The 21573-nt window shown below is 45.6% G+C and overlaps 1 protein-coding gene across 25 annotated transcripts in view; it reads left to right on the forward strand.

Moving 5' to 3' along the window:
* Nucleotides 1-21573, forward strand: part of ATP2B2 (ATPase plasma membrane Ca2+ transporting 2) — a 458951-nt gene that overhangs the window by 196736 nt on the left and 240642 nt on the right. Inside the window, exon 1 of one of the 25 annotated variants that reach the window (XM_072720315.1) lies at nt 14961-15188. The exons of the other annotated variants lie outside the window; for them this stretch is intronic. The gene's annotated coding sequence lies outside the window, so the exon portion shown is untranslated. Of the gene's footprint in view, nt 1-14960; nt 15189-21573 lie in introns of those variants that run through there. 25 annotated transcript variants of the gene reach the window in all.

A 21573-nucleotide genomic window follows, 5' to 3' on the forward strand; every position in this document is an offset into this window, starting at 1 on the left:
ACATGCATCAGTAGTTCCTTCCTTTTTGCTGATGAGTAGTATTCCATAGTAAGAATGCTCTAGAGTTCACTTCTCCAGCTATTCAGTCATCTATTGAGAGACATTAGGTTTGTTTTCTGTTTTTAATTTTTTTTTTAATTTTTATTTACTTATGATAGTCACAGAGAGAGAGAGAGAGAGGCAGAGACACAGGCAGAGGGAGAAGCAGGCTCCATGCACCGGGAGCCCGATGTGGGATTCGATCCCGGGTCTCCAGGATCGCGCCCTGGGCCAAAGGCAGGCGCCAAACCGCTGCGCCACCCAGGGATCCCTGTTTTCTGTTTTTAGAACTATGAATAAAGTCACCTTATTCTTGTATGAACATGAGTTTTTATCTTCCCTGGGTAAATATAGGGGAGTGGGATTACTGGGATGTGTGGTAAGCGTATGTCTAATTTTATAGGAAACCTCCCAGCTCTTTTTCTGAGTAGGTGTCCTGGTTTGCATTCCCACCAGCAAATGATGGGAGCCCCAGTGGGTCCACATCCTCACCAGCAACTGATTTGTTGTCATTGTACCTCTACCTCTGCTCTAGCACATATCTCATGACACTCACCTCTTAGTCTGTCTTCCTCCTTTGATGGTCTGTAAGCCCCTAGGGCTGATCCCTAGTCATTTCTGTTCCTCCAGGCCTAGGACATACCTCAAATAGAGCAAGGAAGTAAGTGTTGGAGTTTCTGCTGCAAGGCTCACTCCCTCGCTGGCCCCTGAGGGACTTCTAGTCTTCCTTAGATTGCAGTGGCCTCTGGATCACTCCTCTCATCCCCCAGAGAGGGAGCTGCTTGCAAATGGGGGTGACCAGAAGTCAGAGGACTGGGCCAGACTTAAAGAGCTCTGCTAACTGCACCCCCAAAGGAGGCCCATCCTAGCCATCACAAACCCCAGATCCTCCCAAGGACTGACATCTCAAAGCCAGGACACAGTCACCCCTAGTATGTGGGATTTGTTCCCTCCTTGCTGCCCCAACTCATGCCTAGAAATCAGGGTCTGCAAGTGCTACTGACTCCCAATTCCTCCTAATATCAATATACAGGCTCATGAAGCATTGCTAGCCACGGATGATTCTTTGGGAATCCAGCTAGACTTGAAATTTAACAGGAGAGGTTACTTGTAGTTGAGTCTATTTCTAATTATTTTCTTTTAAAAAATATCTTATTTATTTACTTGAGAGAAAGAGAGAGCATGAGTGGCAGGGGGAGGCAAAGAGGGAGAGGCAGAGTCTCCACTGAGCAGGGAGCCCAATACGGGGCTCCATCCCAAGACTCGTGGGATCATGACCTGAGCCAAAAGCAGACACTTAACCAACTGACCCACCCAGCTACCCCTCTAGTTCTTTTCTTCCTAACAGTAATTTCTAGCCTTTCTAAGCCTCCCTTTGTTTGTCTGTAAAAATGGTCGTAGAAAGCATCTCTACTTCTTAAGCCTGTAGTAGGGATACAGTGAAATACTGTGCATCGCTCACTCAGCAGGAAAGCCCTGACAGAGATGCCCAGAGAGTGCTGGGGAGAGCAGTCCTCATGAAGCACCTTTCCCTCTTCAGGCCTCCACCTTGTTCAAGTCTTACCATGGCCCTCAGCTAATGGTGCCAAAATCCCCTTAGAACATTCATGCCAGATGGTTACCAGCCTCACCTTCTCCCAGCCAGAGTTTTCAAATTTGTAAAACAGGAGTATTGAACAGGGTCGACACAACCAATCCCTCTGCTCAAAAAATCTTTCCCTTTCAGGTTCCATTTGTCCTTTCCTTTTGATAGCTCAGGGTATGAGCAGGTGTAGTGAGGAGGATCAGGGACAAGATTTGGGGGCTTGATGCCCGATTAGGCAAGAGGTATGTGGCCCAAGATCTTTTCCTCCAGAAATCCATGGCAGTGCTCATGGCAGTTAGCCTGGATGAGACCAGAAACAGTTATAAGTTGAGCAGGGTACCTCTGATTCTTGGTTCTGCCTTCAAATCAGAGTCAAGGACACAACCTAAATACCCAGAAGTAGGGATAGCAGGTATAAACCGTGGAACATAGAGTCATCAGAAATGTGTCCAGGGTTATGGAAGTGGATTCACAAGTATTGGTGAGCACCAACTCCTGGGCACCCAAGGCAAAGAATAGAGTCATCCTCTGTACACATCTGGCTTCTGCTCTAGACTAGCTGGTCTCAATGGGGCGAGTTTTGCCCATCCAACTTCACCCTGCAGAGACATTTACCTATGTCTGGAGACATTTTTTATTGTCATGATCGGGGAGGAGCAGCTGGCATCCAGCAGACATAGGCCTATGCACATGTCAAGACCCACAGCAAAGAATTATGCAGCCCAAATTGTGCAAAGTGCCATGGTTGAGAACCCTACCCTGATTCAAGATTGCACAGGATCCCAGTGCTTATCACAGTGCCTGAAATACAGTGAACACACAGTATATCATTTTGTAAATAAAGACTATGTGAAAAGATGCATTTGTACTATAGGTAAGTAAATCTGAATGTACCAGTGACATGGTGGGATTACTGAAGATTCTTATTTTCCTCTTTGTTTATCTGTATTTTTAAAACTCTCCACTATGGGTTTGTATTGCTTATATAAAAAAAAACTTTATTTAAAGAAGGAAAAAGAAAATAATATCAAGAAGGCATAAAATGTGTCCTGTATAAATATCTATTGATCCCTTGATAAATACCAGGCATGGTACATAATGGTAGAGAGGGAAAAGGACAGATAAAGTTGCCCTCCTGGAGCTTACTTTCTACCAGAAAGGGACAACAAAGGATAAACAAATAAATATTTGTAATACAACAGAACAACCAGTGCTGAGAAGTACCATGAGGAAACTAAAGCAAGGTCACGAGGTCAAGGAGAGAATGTGATGGAGAATGAGTCTGAGGAGACCTTCTGGCAGGTACCTTTTGAGTAGGGACTTGAGGAGAGCCTGGGAGCAGGACATGACCAACGGAGCACATATGGATGCCATGTGTGTTTAAAGCAGAGAAATGCACCACCCTTCTCTAGAAGGTCTCTGTCAAGCTTTTGAGAAATGGCCAGAATTCTTATTTTGGAAGTGCAATCCATCAAGATGCTTCCTCTGACACCTCTGGGAAGAAGCTGATGGCAGGATTCTAAGTAGTGCCTGCTTCTGAGCTGATGGCAGGATTCTAAGTAGTGCCTGCTTCTGATGAGAAGGACACACAGGCATTTCAAGACTGGAGCTTCAAGACGGAGAAAAGATTCTCTCAAGGAATATCACAAGTTCTCTTTCTGGTCAGGCAGCCTAGGGTTCAATCTCTACCACTTGTTGGCCCTGTGCACTTGAGGATGGTGCTTAAAGTCTCTGAGCCTGAACTCTCTCATCTGTAAAATGGCAACCCTAACAGTCCCACTGGGGTGATGAAGACGCAGCCAAGATGATACAAGGAGAGCTCTGGTATAGATCCTGGCACAGAGGTGCTAAAAGTGTGCCCTTTCTCTCTCCTCTTCTCTGTTGCTGGCATTCTTCTCTTGTTCTTGCTTATAACTGAGCTCAGGGGCCCCAGGTTACACAGGCACGAGGAAAATGAAGTCTCCAGTACCACTTTTTTTCAATAATGGTCGCGTAAGAACATAACTGGGCAAAAGTGATGACATCATGGTTTTAATCAGAAGTAAACCAATTTGTCTTCTCTAAAAATGTCTTTGACTAATAAAAATGACCACTAAGGGGAAAGCACTATGGGAGGAGGAAACAGCCCGAGCGAAGGTACTAAGTTGATAAGTCAGCGGGTATTTATTGAGTGCCTGTTATTTTCTGGGCACAGTTCTAAATGTCAGATAGTCCAGGAAACTGAACAGAGAGGACAGAGGGTCCCTGCTCATGAAGCTTATACTCTAGTGGCAGGACAGAAACAGGCATTAAACATATAAACAAAGAGGCTATTTTTGAGGTTATTTGCAGTGATGTGATAGAAAGTGAAGAGGAGGCAGCATTAGGTGAGGTGTAAGGGAAGGCTTCCATGAGGGAGGAACACTGAAGTTGGAGCTGAATCATGAGAAGGGGATATAGGTGCACATCCAGGGAAAACATGTTCTGGGTAAAGAGGACAGTGAGGACAAAGGCCTTGAGGCAGAAGCAAACTTGCATGCTGGTGAAACAGAAAGAAGGCAGGTACAGGGGGTGATTGAGGAGAACAGACAGGGAAGAAGCTAGAGAGGCCAGCAGAGCCAGACCATGCAGGGTCTTACAAGCCACAGAATGGAGTCTGTGCTGGATGCTAATTTCAATGCACACCATCTGAGGGATTTGAGTAGGGAAGTGACCTGATCTGGTCTGTGCTTTGCAAACACCCATCCTGGCTGCTCCGTGGGAACTAAGCTAGAGCCAGTGGGTGTACAAGGGGGAGAGAATTGCAAGAGACAGCGGTAGTTTGGACCTGAGTGAGACAGGGGAGGAGGTGGGAAGGCTCAGACTCAGGATAAATTTGGAGATAGCACCAGTAGGACTTGCCAAGGGATTAGACGCAAGGGCTGAGAGAATGAAAGGAATCAAGGATGGCTCCCTAATTTTTTCCTGTGCAACTGGGATGGTGGTAGCCATTTACCAAAGTGAAAAGCCCAAGGGAGAAGGATTGGAGGGTCATGCTGTGCTTAGGACATCTGATAGATGTTGCAGCTGTCACACTGGGTAGGCAGGTGGATATGTGTGCCTGGAACAAGGGATGAGTGCTGGGAAGTAGTGGAATGGAAAGTTAAAGCCTCAAGATTACCCAGAATGAAAAGTAATTAATAAGGAGACATTCAGGGAATACAGCCTCTGGGGGATGCAGTTGTGAGGATATTAATGTGAATATTAGCCATAAGCAGAACACCCCTTTCTGCCTGAAAAGTGGTTCCACTTGGCTTTATACAGTCTTTTGGGTCTGTAACCCATGCTTCTCTAGCACTTAGAGGTTTCCACTGGGTACAGAAGTTCCGTTGTGTGTCAGGAAGCTCTAGAGAGATTCAGGATATCACTTGGGAAGCCCCCAAGGTTGTGTTTGGATACCTGTGGGCTGTGCTGGCCCCAATAGAAGAGGAACAAGAAAGGTCTCAGGGCAAAGCTCTAAATTCAAACCTCACAGCCCAAGAGATGAGCTGGACTCCATGACACTCCTCCCTGCTTTTTGGGGCCTCCTCTACCTGTCAGACTCTGTAGGTGGAAATGCCACAGCAGCCTCTCTGCAGCCTGTGGGTCCCCACCTTGCCTACCTCTTCAAGCTGGCCTGTACCTCCCTCCCTCTGGTGTCACACCTCTCTCTGGGCCTTCCCACTGCCTCCTCTTACCACTTTCTGCCCAGCCAGCTCCTGCAACTTCCCTCCAGACCAAGCTTTAAGTTTCCTTTCTAGCAAGACCCTGACTTAAAAGCTACTGTCTGGCCAGACTCTGCTGCAGGGAGGCAGTGGCTGTGTCTGTCTCATTTGCTGTGATGTTCCCAGGGCCTGGCAAGCAGCAGACACTTGGCCAGGGATTACTGTCATATTTCCTACAGAGTTGTCCTCAGGGCCTTGGATACCACTGCTCTGTTTGGTGTCCAGTCTGTGCTAAGGTGTTGCTGGTGACCAAGGCTTGGTGACCCTTATAGCTCCACAACATGACACTGCTTTCACATTGGTACCAGCCTTTCATAATGGAAGAGAGGGCACTGTTTGAAAGTAGAAGACCCAGATAAGCCTGAACACCACCAGATACAAATCTTGTAACTTCCTCAGGCCTTAATTTCCTTCTCTGTAAATTGGGAGTCATTGATTCCCTTACAGGAGAGAGGAAATGAGATCACATTTACAAAGCTACCTGATATTGTTTGTGAAATATATTTAAAACAACTTGTATCTTATGTGGTTAGCCACCTGACATAAGAAATGCCTGGATGCAATGTGGGGACAGGGCAGGGAGCCTAAGATCCCAGCACTCTCTCACTGTAAAGGACCCAAATATGCTCAGGTTGGGGGAAATGGGGCTTAAGGTAAGGAATTAGCCTTTCCTTTATGAGGCACTGTTTGGATGTGTTGCAGCAAACATGCCTCAAGCATTTTCTTGGCAGTTGAGGAGGTGCCGACAGAAATAATTCATTAGTGAACAGGTTCTCCTCTATTTGCTGTTCCTTAAACACTTGGACGCAGAACTCCAAGCATCAATCAAAATGCAATGCCTCTCAGCCATGGGCCTTGTGAGTGACCCGACCAGGATATCCAGCCTTTTTGAAAGGGCTTTATAAGACATTGCGTGGTCTAGTCACACCACAACAGTCCAGCACACTGAGGTGGTGAGAAGAAATGTATACGAACCACTTAAAAGAAAGAAAATGCAGCAAGCATGTGCTTGCAGCTTTGCTGGAGGTTGAGGAACATTGAGGCAAAGCTGGTTTTTATGACTATTCATTAAACATTTATTACATGCCTACTGTGTGCCAGGCTCAGTGCCAGGAAAGAACTGCCAGGCTGAACAACCCATGGGGCACCATTCATATAAAAAGCAGTATGTGAATGGTGCTGGCTGGAATTATGCAGGGCTTCTCCCCTGCCCCCTGAGCCACTGTCCTTACCTTAGCCCCAGCTACTCAGCACCTCTTCCTGGAAGTCCTGGGGACTAGGAGGTCTCCACATGGGTTTCTGTTCCATGTGTGGTCTGGCCCTAACACCGCATCTCAGCCATTCTCAACCTAGCCCATTCACTCCACCCAGCACTCCAGCCTTCTGTTTGGTCTAGAATCACCAGGTTCCACCCTACCTCTGAGACTTCGCACTTGGTATTCCTTCTGCCTCCAACACTCTTCCCCAGATCTTACAGGACTAACTCCTCCTCATTCCATTCTCATCTCAGATATCACCACCTCAGGGAAGCCCTTCCTGACTACCTGAGCACCCTTGTGCCCCACTGTACACATGGGAGTCCTGTTTTCTTGTTTTATTTCCTCAAAAACCCATGTAATTGTCTGGAATGATCTCATTGGCTTGTTTGTTCATTTCCATGTTTGCTATCACTCCACTGGAATGGAACTGAGGCCCCATCCTCATGTCCACAGTATAGCAGGTGTCCCTGCATGTTGAATGTAAGAAGATGTGGAGTCTGTCTCTCTGAGGACCCCCAGTCCAGAAGGTTGATCAGCAACCTGCAAAATCCCTTTCCAACTCAGCCACAGACACCTATACCAGCCCCTGCAACACTCTGGGCAACACCCCTCCCCAAAGCCCAGGCCCCAAAGGAAACAGTGACCCCAAAACTAAGGTTTTCTCCCTGGACCTGGTTGCCACACAATACTGCTTTAAAACAGGGAAGGTATTTTTAAATGTTCTTGCAAGTGCCAAAGTGTGTCTTGTTAAAAATAAGGTTTGTGTTCATTGAAATGCCGTTCAGGTTCGCCATTCTGTGGCAGTGTTTAAATTAACCACATTGTGCACTGAGTGAATTCCGAACAGCATGTGAATCATTTGGGGCGAAAAAGTTAGGAGTTGATATTTGCTGAAGTTGGATCTTATTTGTGTTCTGTATTTACCTAACAAACCCTTCTATAGCACTTACTCTGTGCCAGGCACTGTTCTATATGCTTTGCAAATATCAATGCCTTTAACCCTCCCACAAGCCCACAGCATTCCCTCTTTTACAGTTGAGGAAATCGAGGCATGGAGTTAAATCAGTTGTGCAAGTGCATACAGCTTGTCCCCTGGAGGGAATCTTTGCCAGTGTTTAGGCCACAGGAAAGACCTGATGGATAATACACCCTGCCAGAAGCCACCCAACCTTCATCTATGTTCTTTTTAGGAAATCAGGAATTCCTTGCAATGCCTAGGTAAGGAATTTCCTGCAGGACTTCCCTTCTCCTGCCTGTGTACTTGGCAGCCTTTGGGACCCTGCAGGCAATTCATCAGCATCATTGTAAGAGTGAACTTCTATGGTTCCCCATTACCCCAGCTTTAAGCCAGCCCTCCCTACCTGGCTCATGCCCCTGCCTTGTCCCAGCTATCTGGTCCACCCTTCCGGATTTCCTTCATGTGCTCTTCCAGATTTCTCACCTCCCCCCATCCGGCTAAACTCCTCTCCCTGAATGACTCAGCTTGGATTCCGCCTCTTCCAAGAGCCTTCTGGGCTCCTCTGGCCCCATTTACCCTTATCTACAGAACTTCTCTTGTGCTTATAGACTCTACTTGCAACTTGCAAACCAGTTTCGTGGTGTTTGTCATGTGTTTGCAATTAGAGTCTGTTCCTGGAATATAGGACATAGTTGGATTCTAATCCCCTGCCTACTGGTTACATGACCTTGGGCAAGTCTTCCCTGTGCCTTGGTTTCCACCTCCATAAATTGAGCATAACAGTAGTTCACACATTCCTATAGGGTTGTTTTGAAGATGTAACAAAAGAATATGTGTAAAATCTCATAGTCTTCACTTAATCTATCACACAGGTCAGCAAACTTTGTCTGTTAAAGAGCCAGATAGAAAGTATTTTAGACTTTGTGGGCCAGACTATTTCTATTGCAGCTTTTCTACTCTGCTGTTGTAGTGTATAAATAGCCATAGACGATATATAAACAATTGAGTGTGGCTGTGCTCAAATAAAACTTTATTTACAAAATCACTGATTCCCTCATGCAACAAGTATTTACTGAGCACCTACTATGTGCCACATGGTGCTATGTGCTGAGACCACTAGAAGAGCAAGACACACAGAATTCCCTGCCCTCATAAGAGCTTAGACTGTAGTGGAGGAGGGAAACAGAGATCTAGAGAGACTAAATGACTCACTCCCCCAGGGTCACATTGCTAGTAACCTCCGATAGTTTTCAGTGGACCAAGCACAGGATTTGGGGTCACACTGACCTGGACTTGAGTCTCACCCTCTTGTTGACCAACCCTTTCACCTTTGTGAGCCTCAGTTTCCCTGACTGTAACACAAGGCCCACAATCCATACTCCCCATTGATATGAGATGCTTGGGACCTTACCCATCCTTGCTGTCAGAGTCCTTGAGCTGTGGCTTCCTGGGCTCCCAGGGCCTCTCTGTGACAAGGGTTCCCAGAACTCCTGCCTGCGAGGGTTGTTAGCAACTTTGTCAAGCTAAATAGTGACTTGTGCTACTTATGGAAGAGAATGGGGTGGGACAGTACTTTGGGGCAGACTTTCTGGATCTCCTTCTGGGAAAGTCCCTGCATGAAGGGCAACTGCACAGATCACCCCCACCCTTGGCCACTCAGGGGGCAGACCCCATTCTGGGGACTTTCCTTATTCCCATTTTACAGAGCAAGAAACCAAGGCCTGAGAGAATGAAACATGCCTTCCCTACTAGACTTTGACTAATCCATAGCTGAAGGAACACCCAATAGGAGCTGGACACATTCTCTTCTTTATTCTCAGAACATCCCTGTGAGGCAGGGATGACCCTTCCCATATTTCACATATACTCACTCTCCTTTTGTCATTGAGACAGTAAAATAAACAAATCTCAAGTGTACAGCTGCATAAAGTTCTACTTCTACTTATACCTGTGTGACTACCACCCAGTTCCAGTTAGAACACATTTCCAGCTCTCTGGGATGCTCCCTTAGGCTGCTTTCCAGAGGCTCCCTCCTCACTCACCTGGAGGCAACCACTGTCTTGATTTTTATCGCCATGGATTGGATCTGCTTACTCTGGAACCTCATATCAGTAGAAATACATAGTGTGGTCTTGCCTGAGTCTGGCTTCTTTCACTTAATATGTCTATAACATTCCTCCATTTTGTTGTGGCCATCCATGAGCCATTCTTTTTGAGTGCTGTGTTGGATTCCACCATATGAAACTATCAAAAGTTGTTCATCTGTTCTCCTGTGAGGGCATTTGAGGTGTTGCTAGTTTTAAGCTATTATGAATCAAGTCTCTGAATATTCATGTCAGTCTTTGGGTGGATATATATTTTCATTTCCCTTACTTGGAATGGGGTTGTTGGGCTATAGGGTATATGTAGATTTAGTTTTCCAAGAAATTGTCAAAACATTGTCCAAAATGGCTGTTTTACCTCACATTCCCACCAGCAATGTATGAGAGTCCCTGTTGCTCCACATCCTCATCACTTTTGGTACAGTCATTTTATTTTTAGCCACTCTGGTGGCTATATAGGCGTATAATCATACCCATTTCATAGAAGCAGAAACTGAGGCTCAGAGATACTGGATCCTTTACCCCAGACCACATAGCTTATTGATAGTAGAGCAGAGACTCAGGCTCTGGAACTCACACAGCTAGACTTCAAGGCAGGGAACTCAGGACAGAATCATAATGGAATAGGTGCTTTTAAATGTCTTCTGAACATGAAGTGAATGGTTCAAATCCAGAACATTCATCAGTGGCAGTGATGGACCAACCCAGTGCTCATCCCCCCTGTGGCACACTGCCTTGGGTCCCCTCCAGCATCCCCAGGGAGAGCCCGGGCTCCCTGGTAACCCTGCTCTTCCCAGCCATGCTGCCAGGAACACATCCCCATGAGCTTGCCAGGAAAGACTGTTCTTTTGTGAGCTGGCAGGACACAGTCTACATTCTGCAGCCCAGGGCTCTCTCGGAGTCCCTGTCCCAGGAGCTCTGCTGTCCCCAAAGGCACTGATTGTTCCTCTCAGGACAACAACCCATTCTGGGGTGGGGAGACTAATGAGGATGCCAGGGCTGCTGGAGATTCCTGCTCAGCTCTGGCCCAGCCTTAGGTTTCCAGAGCCCTGTGTTCCGCTGGGAATTAAGGCTGGAGCCTGGAATACCAAAAACCTAAGATCCTGGACCAGCTCTGTGACTTACTGTCTTGCTGGGTGACATCAGGAAAGCTGCCTTCCCTCTCTGGGCCCCTGTCAATGTGCATGAAATGGAGAGACTGGCTAAGAAGTTAGGGAAGCTGGGCCAAAGTGTATGGGGCCCAAAGGTCTCTCGGGATTTCCTATAGCAACTTGGTGGATTTGCCACATTTATGGACCACCTAGTCCAGTGCTTATCAAGTTCTAATATGCATATGACTCTCTGGGAGATCTTGTTAAATGCTTATTCTGACCCAGTGGGCTGTGGTAGGGTCTGAGATCCCGGATTTCTATCAAGCTCCAAGGTGATGTTGATGCTGCTGGTATGAGGACCACACTTTGGGGAGAGAGAGTCTAGGCACCCCTCCCTCCTCCAGTCCATGTGTTTCTTTAAGTCACATTGTTTATAAACTTATATCTACCCTAACCAGGAACTTAAGTGAACCACTGGTTTGAAGTACCATGTGTATATTTTGCCAAATAAATAATAAAATGAACACATTAGCTATTGACCTAAAGATGACCTCACCTCCCAGGTTATACCAAATTCATTTCACAGACCAGCTCTTCAAATTGACTCTTGCCCTTTAAATAACTGTGTGGTTGAACTCTAATAAGATGAAATCCAGCCAGGAGCACTTGTGCCCATGAGGAGGATGATTGCAGAGCTGCAGCAAGACTCTCTTCAGGCCCTGCCTTTCCTCTGGTCCAAGGTCCATCCCCTCGAGGAAGTCAGCACAGGATCTTAGGCATCTCCGGGGGCTAGACACAGTCAGGAGAGCAGGTGTGAGACTTTGCGCTGCCAGCTAGTTGTGGGGCCTAGGGAAAAGCCTCAGCCTTTCTCATCTGTAAAATGAACACATTAGTAACAGTCAGAGTACAGAGCCCTTGTGCAGAGAAAATTAGATGTGTGCCTTATGGATAAGGGATGATTTTAAATGTGGGATCTGTAGGGCCCAGACTTTGGACTGTTTCCAGAGTGAGATTCTCCCTCAAATAATCTGCTCTCCTCTAGGTGACCCTAGAAGGCTATAGATTTGGGCAAAATTCCCATACATGAGCTAAAGAAAGCCAGAGCCTCCCATCTACTTCCTCCAGAGAAATTGGGAGCATCATAGCTCAGACAACTGGTGGCCCAGAGGAAATTCTCCCCCTCGAGTACAGTACTGAGAACAAAGACCTTTTGTGTGTCTTTCCCACCCTCCCTGCTCCAGGCTGGATCTGGCCTGAGTCAGCATCTATGTATCACTGGCTTGCTCAAGAACTTTCCCTAACTCTTGGGTTCTATACAGACCCCTCATCACAGACAAAGCCCCCAAATACTTTCCCTCCTCCCTGCTCCTCCTACATACCTCCATATTCTGATCTGAGAAATTTACTCTCTCCAGAACATTCCCTAAGTTTGCCCTTCTCAGGGTCTGCTCTTGCTAGCCCTTCGTCCTTCCAGGTGGACTATGCCTTCCTTTTCTCTACTTCAACTAAACCCTGCCTCTATCATGCCTGACACCACCACCGCCCTCCCACCCATCTCCAACTCACCCATAGCCATGGCTGTGTTGTCTTCTGTCTCTTTTATATATGTGTATATATACCCATTTTCAGCTCTAATCTATACTTACCACTTGTGTAGGGTATGTGTACATGGAGTGGTCCCAGCTCCTGGCATTGGAACCATACCTTTTTTTTTTTTTTTTTAATATTTTATTGATTGATTGATGAGAGACAGAGAAAGAGGCAGAGATGTAGGCAGAGGGAGAAGCAGTCTCCATGCAGGGACCCTGATGTGGGACTCAGTCCTGGAACTCCAGGATCATGCCCTGGGCCGAAGGCAGACACTAAACCACTGAGCCACCCAGGGATCCCCCTAGAACCATACTTCATGCTTTTCCCAATGACCTCTTATGGTCATTGTTTCATTTGAGCCTGCTTTCTCATCAGCCTGTTTTCTGTTTTCTGTTGAGCCTGTTTTCTCATCAGCAAAATGGATATAATAGCAGACCCCACAGGTTCAGCCCTCTCCCACTTTCCCCCAGATACACCCTCTGCCCATTCTGGATTGTGGTTCACATGGCTTTTTCTGGTGATAGAGCCTGACTTGGGGGGTGAGGTGGAAACCTATTTCCTATTCCAGCCCTTCCCCTCAGGGACTCTCCTGAAGGGACAGACTATACTGTAACCCCAGGCAGTGAGCAGTCAGGAGGGGGTGGCTTCACCAAGGATTCAGAAATACCTTGTAGACATGAGGCAGGCATGGGAGGCAGGTAAGCCAGCCCCATCTGAGCTGGCAATAGAAGCTGTTCCCACCACACACCCTGTGAGCCCTCCACCCCAGGTCTCCCACACTCACACATCCTCCCCAAGTCTCCCACCCCTGAGTGATCTGTCCCCACCCTGCTGAGACCTGTTTATTCCTTGAAAATTAATAATGTAAGCTTTGCCAGGTTCCTTATTCTCATGACCTAATTTAATCTTAAAAACATCATGCAAAGTAGATATTATTTTTATATATCTTTTATGTTATGCAAGTAGTATGGGTATAGTGAAAACCAAAGAGCAGTTAGAAAGTAGAGAGAAGGAAAAATAAGAAAGTAACAATCACCTAAAATATCACACTTGTTTCTCAAATGAGAAACTGAGGCTCAGACACCCCGAATGACTCATTTAATGTCACATGGCTGGCAAGTCACAAACCTGGGGTTTAGAATGGGTCTCTCTGATTATTTTCTGTGATCTCACACTGCCCTAATTTCATGCTACTTTTCTAAAAGATTTTAAAAATGATAAATCAATATTATAGAATGTTTTTTCAATAGAAGGAAAAGAATATGACCACACTCATATTTTGTATTCCCTTCTGACCTTTTTTGCATTGTTATTATTATATAGATATAATTATGAAGTACAATCAATTTTACATGGTACTTTGTTTTACTTTGATTCATTTCTCAATCTATACCATCTATAATACAGGGTTGATAATGCTTCCCACCTCACAGGGTTGGTATGAGGAAGGAGTGACTTTCTTACATAAAACCCAAGGCCCAGCACCCAGTAAGTGCTCAACTGAATAAACACTAAACTGCTGTTGACATTATGCTTATAATTTTAAATGGCCACACCCTAGAATATCCAGTAGATGTGCCATGATTTACTGAATCATGTCTATGTTGTTGGACAATGAGGGGATTTGTAAATTTTTATTATAAATAACACTGTGATGAGCTTAGTGGCCTCACATCTACTTTATGTGGTAGCTTCCAGTCTCCAAAAGAATGGCTAAGTTCTCCTCCTCAAGTGCACACTTGAGGACTCTATTCACCTATATTAAGGAAGAGAAGAGTGAACATTTATTGATCACCAATGATGTACCTAGTATCAGGCCAAATGCATATATACTGGTCTCCCTTAATCTCATGAGTCTGTGAGAATATTCTCATTTTACAGGTGAGAAAAACTGAAACTCAGGCAGAAAGAAAATAACCTCTCTATTAGCCAAGACTCTTGATTAATTATGGTGTCATTTTTCCTAATATGGTGCTTTTTTAAAAGAAAGCAAGTGTTTTTAAACACACACACATACACATACACACACACACAAATCAAACAAACCAAACCAAACTCCTTTAAAGCTTTTAAAAGAAAACAACTCCCCATGCCCTGCCTAGTGATCCTAGTGTCCAGCTCTGACATTTGGTGAAGTTTCTAACAATGAATTGAAACAAAGTGCTTTCAGTTATTTTCATTTAAGTTTTCGATTAATAAGAAAATAGAAGAGTGGGATAAGGAATCAAGGAGCTTTCACCCATCATCCATATGTTTGTGTGCAGTGGGATGTATTCATACAATGAGCAAGAAAAACTCCCCCTTTGAAGGAAGGAAAGGAGTCTTGCTCCTACTCGGTGCTTCTGAAGTTCTTTCTAAGACCACCATAATCTCAGTGACTCCTCTTATCCTGAGAGATGATCCCCCCTTGACCCTGTCCCCACTCACTGCCTCTGCTCCTCTCCCACACTTTGAAACCTCTTTTTCCACCAAGGGCATGGTTTGAATCATACATGTGGTCAATTCTAAGTCAGAAATGGAATAACAGCCAGCAAGAACTAATGTTTACCAAACCTGTGTTCTGTGCCAGGTGCTGTGCTAAATTTGCACATGTTCTCTCCTCTCATCCTCACAGGGAAGTACTGCTGCTACCTTGCCCCTTTCACAGGAGGAGCCAGCATTGGCCAACCCCCAGGAGATCTTTAATTTGGGCAATCTAGCTCCAGAGCCCGAACCCTTGGCCACCTGACTGGGTGCATGAGACTCAGAGCTGAGACTGCAGTGCTGCCTTGGGTATCAGGAAGCGTGCCCAGAGATGGTGCATGTAAGCTGGGCCCTTGGCAGCATCCAGCAGAGCCTGGAGGTGAGGAAGATCTGGTGCCCAGGTAGCTGGAACCCAACCTCTCGAGGAGCAGGAGTGGTCTGATGTGCTGGGTGGAAAGCATGTCCAAGACACAGCTGAGGTTGGGAGTGTTGCTAGAGGCCATGTTAGAACGAGGGATGGAGGGAAAGTCAATAGAAGGAAAGGTCGATATGGGAAAGCCCTTTGCCTAGGGACTTGTTTGCTCTTAGAATACTTGTAGCCAGGCAGGTCCCCCAGGCAGAGGACTGGATGATTCTGCTTTAGGGAAACTCAGTGGTCCCCAAAGAAACACCAATGGACATTGCCAGGTTGGAGCCTCCCAATGCACAGCCCACCTCAGCCACCTTCACCGAAGACCTTCACTGACCAACCCCACAGAGCTCCTAGTCAGTGTGTAGTTCTTCTCTCCTAAATGGAAACAGACCTATAGGCTCAGCAGTGGCTGTAGAAAATGGAGACCAAAACAGGAGGGGAGAAAAACCTGGGAGGAAATAGAGATGTTGTAGCAAGCAGAAGATAACTTCCCAAAGTCACGGTAATTAACATCTCAGAGAAGGGACCACACTTTTGTTATAGAGGCGATAAAAGGATATTGGGAGAACAAAAAGAACATTTGGAAACAATGTTTTAAGTCACAGAAATGAATATTGCAGTAGGATTTGTAATGGGGTAAATAGGCAGGATTTGGATGCTGAACAGGTGTTTGGAGAAGGAATAGAGGAGGCTTCTTGGTTTGACTAAGTAGGGCTGGGAGGAGTCTGTATTTGCTGAGCTGGCAGGTGACAGAGAAAAAGCAGGTTATGGAAGACCAATAATGGATCCGTTTTACATAAGTTGGGCTGGACAGAGACCTACCAGTGAAGAAGCAGAGGGTTGCAACTCAGTGAGAGGAAGTGGTCTCTCTGAGTTTGGCACCTGAGGAATCTTTACCTCAGCCAGCTTTTTTCAAAGGGAAACCCCCAACCCAGCCATTAAAATGCTTGTTAACAATACAGATTCCCAGGCCTGCCAGATCAAAGCCGGGGCTGGGGAGGGGAGGCAGGCGGGGGGGCAGGAGTCTGCATTTCAGTAAACATTCCTGGAGTCTGATAGAGACCAAAGTTTGAGATCCTGTGATCTCAGGGGTGAGTGGTAGACAGTGACCCAGGGAAGAAATGGAGAAGTCAGGATAAAGGGAGCCAAGAGGAAAGAGAGGTAGGTTTAAATCCAGAAGGATACTCCTGTGGTATGCTCTGTCATCCTGGAGCAGAGCTGTGAAATTATTACTAATTTCAAAATAGCAACAACTCTTTGGTATTCAGCAGCAAAATCACTGATTCAGGAAGCAATTAACATAGATATTCAATCAATTATTCATTGCATTACTAATGTGTAGCAGTAATCAAATTGGCCTTTTAATATGTATTTTTTTTCTTTTAATTAACCCTGTCCAAAACTGGAGTAAAGATCCCATGCAGAACTGTATTCAGCTTAATTAAAAAAAAAAAAAGAAGAAGAAGAAGAAGGGAGGGACAACCGTTTTATCTCATCACTGTGTCAAAGGAAACTGCAAGCAAGAATTGCTTTGTGTGTTGGCTTATGTCTTTCTTGCTCACATGATTTGAGATGCACCAGGAATCCTGAAATCTTGTCTGCAGGTACCTAAGGTTCACCATTAATGATATTAGACAAAGGCTGTCCTGTCTGTGACAGAATAGAAGGAGCACTGGACTAGGAGTCAGGAGACCTAGCTTCAGTTTTAGATCTCCCACAGTTACTAAGTGACCTTGAGGTTGCCTCTCAGAACCTCAGTTTCTCCCAATGAGGGGACTGAAGTTAGACCCTGCTAAATACCATCCTCCTTATGTCACCGCAGCAAATGACATCCAGCCCATTAGTATGAATGAGTTTATGCTCCCTCTTTTAGGAAATGAGCAGAAAGAGGCCAGGCATAGGCACTTCAAAGATGTTCACCTGGGGGACTTCACTGATCACTCCTTGTAAGTGTTGTTGAAGAGCATAGTTTCACTGCACACCTCCCCCTGCCTTCTAATAATTGCTAATGTTTCTCAAGCACTGCCTGTGTGCCAGGCACTAAGTGACTTATTTGTGTGGGGTTTTTTCACTATGGTGAAATATACATAAGCTTCCAATTTGCCATTTTAACCATGTTTAAGTGTAAAGTTCAGTGACGTTAAGTATGCTCCCACTGTTGCACAATGATTGCTACCATCCATCTCCAGAAATTTTTCATCTTCCCAAACTGAAACTCTTAGCTAGATTTTTACGTGGATTATGTTCACTGAATCCTCACTACTGCTGTGAGATAGTCTGTTATCACCCTTGTGTATCAGTTATTCTGTGGCCATAATGATGCTGCGTAACAAAAAAACCACAACACTTCAGCTGGATACAGTAAAGCACCTCTTCAACTTGTGAGTCTACAGATGGGCCAGGAGTTGGCTGATCCAGGCTGCCTCGGTCTGTCTCTGAGCCTCTGCCTGGAACCAGAAAACTCATTGAGAGGAATGTTCTTCTCATGACGATTGATGGCAGAGGCTCAAGGAAACCTGCAGCACCTCTTAAGGTCTAGATTCCAAGTGGCACACCTTGTACTATTGGCCAAAGCAAGTTACATGGCCAAATGCAAAGCCAGGGGCAGGGAAACTGACTGCCTTCCTTGAATGAGAATAACTGCAAAATCACTTAGCAAAAGGCTAAATCCAGGGGAAGCTCAAGAATGAGGCCCAGTTGGGGCCCCTGGGTAGCTCAGTGGTTGAGTGTCTACCGTTGGTTCAGGGCATGATCCTGGGGTCCTGGGATTGTGTCTTGCATCGGGCTCCCCAGAGGGAGCCTCCTTCTCCCTCTGCCTATGCCTCTGCATCTCTCTGTCTCTCATGAATGAATAAATGAAATCTTAAAAAAAAATGAGGGCAAATTATATGATCTTCCATAACTCCATGTAGAGATAACTAATTCCTTCTACCTCACAGGATTGTTTAAGGATTAGCTAGGAGGCCATGGAAAGTCATACAGGACACTGTTGTGTGCAGATGTAGAGACCCACAATGCTCATGTCCTTTAGGCAAGGGTTAATCCAAGGTTTCAGTAGTTGCCCCCCCCCCATCACCACAGTGATCTCAGCTTTCTTCAACAGTTTATACCTCCATCCAAAGCTTTTAATGTGGTATTCAGTGCTTCTGGGAGCTGAGCTTGAATGGCCTGGCCAAGCCGATCTGGCTCCCCTCCTCCCAAACTCCCCACCTCTTGCCAGACTGTTGGCCACACACTCATGTCCGTTCCTTTGTTCATGTGGACTTTGTGGAAACCAGCCAGCCTTCTGGGTCTAGGTTAGGGCCCCTCCTCTATACCATCTGCCACTAGAGACTCTAGGCAGAGAGCCTTGTGAAGCACAGCTGGTTTTCATGGCCCATGGGGCCTGAGGCCACAGGGCACCTGTCTGACTACCTGCTATCCCTGATGCAGGTCTTATCCCTGTGGCCACCGGGCAGCCCTCCTGCCCTTGAGCAAGGGCCTTCCCTGGCTTCTGCCCATCTCAGAGGGCCTGGACAATCCCAGGATGATGGTATTGATCCTGTGGGCCAAGTCAGTCTTGGGAATAGTCTCCTCCTTTTCACTTGGGATAACCACAGCATGCAGAACTGCCCCAATGCCTCAATCCCCAGAGTTTCAGGCTGGGCTCTTGGAGCAACTGAAACGTGGAGGAATTTCTCTCTTTTCATTTGGGGCCCAGGATAGATGAAAAGAATGAAGTAGGCCAGTTCACTGACCCAGAATTTTATATTTAAACCCAGACTTCCATATGTGCCTCAGTAATCACAGTGAGAATTTATCTTCATTAAGGACCAGGGAGCAAGGTGGGCTCAGGTGGGCACAGTGAGTCTCTCTGGCATGGTGAAGGAAGGGGCCTTTCATGCATGGGTCAAGATAATGAGATATTGAGGGTCTAAGAAGTCATGGGGAAAGCAGTCTGTCCTTGAAGGGGGCAGGAAGCCCTTGACTCTCAGCCAATGAAGCACTGGGCTGGGCTCCAACGGGGGCCAACCAGTGCCAGTTCATTGTTCAATATGCCAGGGGGTTTCCATGTAATTCTCTCCACCAAGAAGCCAGTCTTTGTGTTCACATAATTTTAGCCAGAGAACGTGAGGGATCTACCTTCTTAATCTTGCCTTAATTATGGGGAAAAATCAGTTGGGTAGTTGACAACCATTTCATTGTTTTAGGTGGGACAACTAGAGCCCACTGCAGCCCCAGCCCAGCCTGCTGGGAATACACTGACTTCTTAAAATCAGAAACAATGGACCAAGTTGACCTCATGGCTAGGCAGAGTGGGTGGTCACCTTAATGGTGTGACTTGAGGGGTTCCATGAAGCTCCCCTTGCTGAAAATCCCTCCCATTCATCCAACTGCTGCTGCCTACAATTTCACCATTGTCACCTTAGTCATCAATTCTAAAATGTCAGATTGTAAATAGCTTTGGAATCTGTCTAGTTCAATGTCCACCTGAACAGGCCCCTTATATTAGAGTGTATTAGTAGCAAAGCAGGGTTAGAATTCAGGGGCTGAGATTCTCAGTCCAGCACTGAATTCCAAACATTAGCACATCTTCAACTTTGCTATACATCTCAGTCTCCTAAGGATTAAAATGCACATTCTGGGTCAGTGGGTTTGGAGCATAGCCTGCATTTCTGACATTCGTTCAATGTTAAATCCTCTCTCATTCAGTCCTCATAACAATCCTGGGAGGAATTTAGCATCTCCATTTTATAGATGAGAAAACTGACGCTCAGAGAGTTAGACAATGTGGCATACAGAGCAATAGCCCCCCAAAGTTGTCAGCATTCGAATCCCTGGAACCTGTCAGTATGTTACCTTACATGGTCACAGACACTTTGCAGATGTGATTAAAGAATTTGAGATGGGATTATTATCCTGGATTATCCAGGTGGGCCCAATCTTATCACATGAATCCTTAAAAGTAAAGAAACTTTCCTAGCTGTGGTCAGAGAAAGCTGTGATGATGGAAAGAGAGTCAAAGAGATGTGACACTTGCTGGCTTTGAAGATGGAGCAAGGTGGGGAATTATCCAAGGAATGCAGACTGCCTCTAGAAGCTGAAAAGGGCAAGAAAATTGATTCACTTCTAGTACCTCCAGAGAACAATGCAGACCTGCCAACGCTTGATTTGAGCCCAGTGTGTTGGAATTTGACCTACAGAATTATGAGATAATACATTTGTGTTCTTTGAAGCCACTAAGTTTATGGGACTTTGTTATGACAGCAACGAAAAAAAAGATTTTGCTGCCTAGAATTGGTCGTTGCTTTAACAAATAATGTGGAGTAGCTTTGGAACTGGGCAGTGAGCAGAGGCTGGAAGAATTTTGACAAGAATGATGGGAAAACCCTAGGTCTCTTTGAATATGCTCTTAATAGAAGTGATTATTAACAACTTGGTTAGTGGTGGCTCAGAAGGAAATGAGGAGCATCACCAACAAACTGTGAGTTAAAATAGAGGTGCTAAAGATACTATCAGTGGGGGACATCTGCCTGGCTCAGTTGGAAGAGCACACAACTCCTGATCTTGAGGTTGTGGAATTCAAGCCCCACATAGGGTGTGGAGATTACTAAAATAAATTTTAAAACTTTTCAAAAGGAGGAGTGCCTGGGTGGCTCAGTCAGTTAAGCAGGCAACTCTTAGCTTCAGCTCAGGTAGTGATCTCAGGGTCATAAGATGGAGTCCCACATTGGGTTCTACTCTCAGTGCAGTCTGCTTGAGATTCTTTCCCTCCCCCTCTGTACCACCCCTATGCTCTTTCTCACTCACTGACTTTTAAATAAATAAATAAATCTTTAAAAATAAAATAAAAAGCTAGTGAAAGCTTAGGAGGAAATGAGGACCATGTTATCAAAAAGGAATGGGATCCTTGTTATATAGGGACAGAAATCATGGCAGGAGTGTGTCCTACAATTATGTGGAAAGCAGAACTTGTAAATGATGAATGTGGACATTTAGCAGAGATTTCCAAGCAACATGTTGAAAGTATGGCCTGTAGGGATCTTCCTGCTACTTAAAGAAAAATGTGAACAGAAAGAGATAAATTTGAGGAAAGAACTGTTAACAAAAAGGAAGCGGGACTTGATGATTGGGCAGTTCTCTGCCTATCTCACTAGAAAAAGATGCTGAAATCAAGAAGTTTGGTGTCAGGAGATCATGCTCTAAAGAAAAGGCTGAGTGTGCAGCTCTATACCTTTCTGCTAATACCTTAGAAAGATCAAAAGTTAAAAGTGTTCAGTCACACAAAAGGCTCTTTGAAGAGATTAAAGGTGTGTCACAGATGCTCTCAATCAAACCCCAGAGTATCTCAGAAACTTAAAGATGTGCTTGC

The sequence above is a fragment of the Vulpes vulpes genome, chromosome 9, assembly GCF_048418805.1.
Source record: "Vulpes vulpes isolate BD-2025 chromosome 9, VulVul3, whole genome shotgun sequence".
NCBI lineage: Eukaryota > Metazoa > Chordata > Mammalia > Carnivora > Canidae > Vulpes > Vulpes vulpes.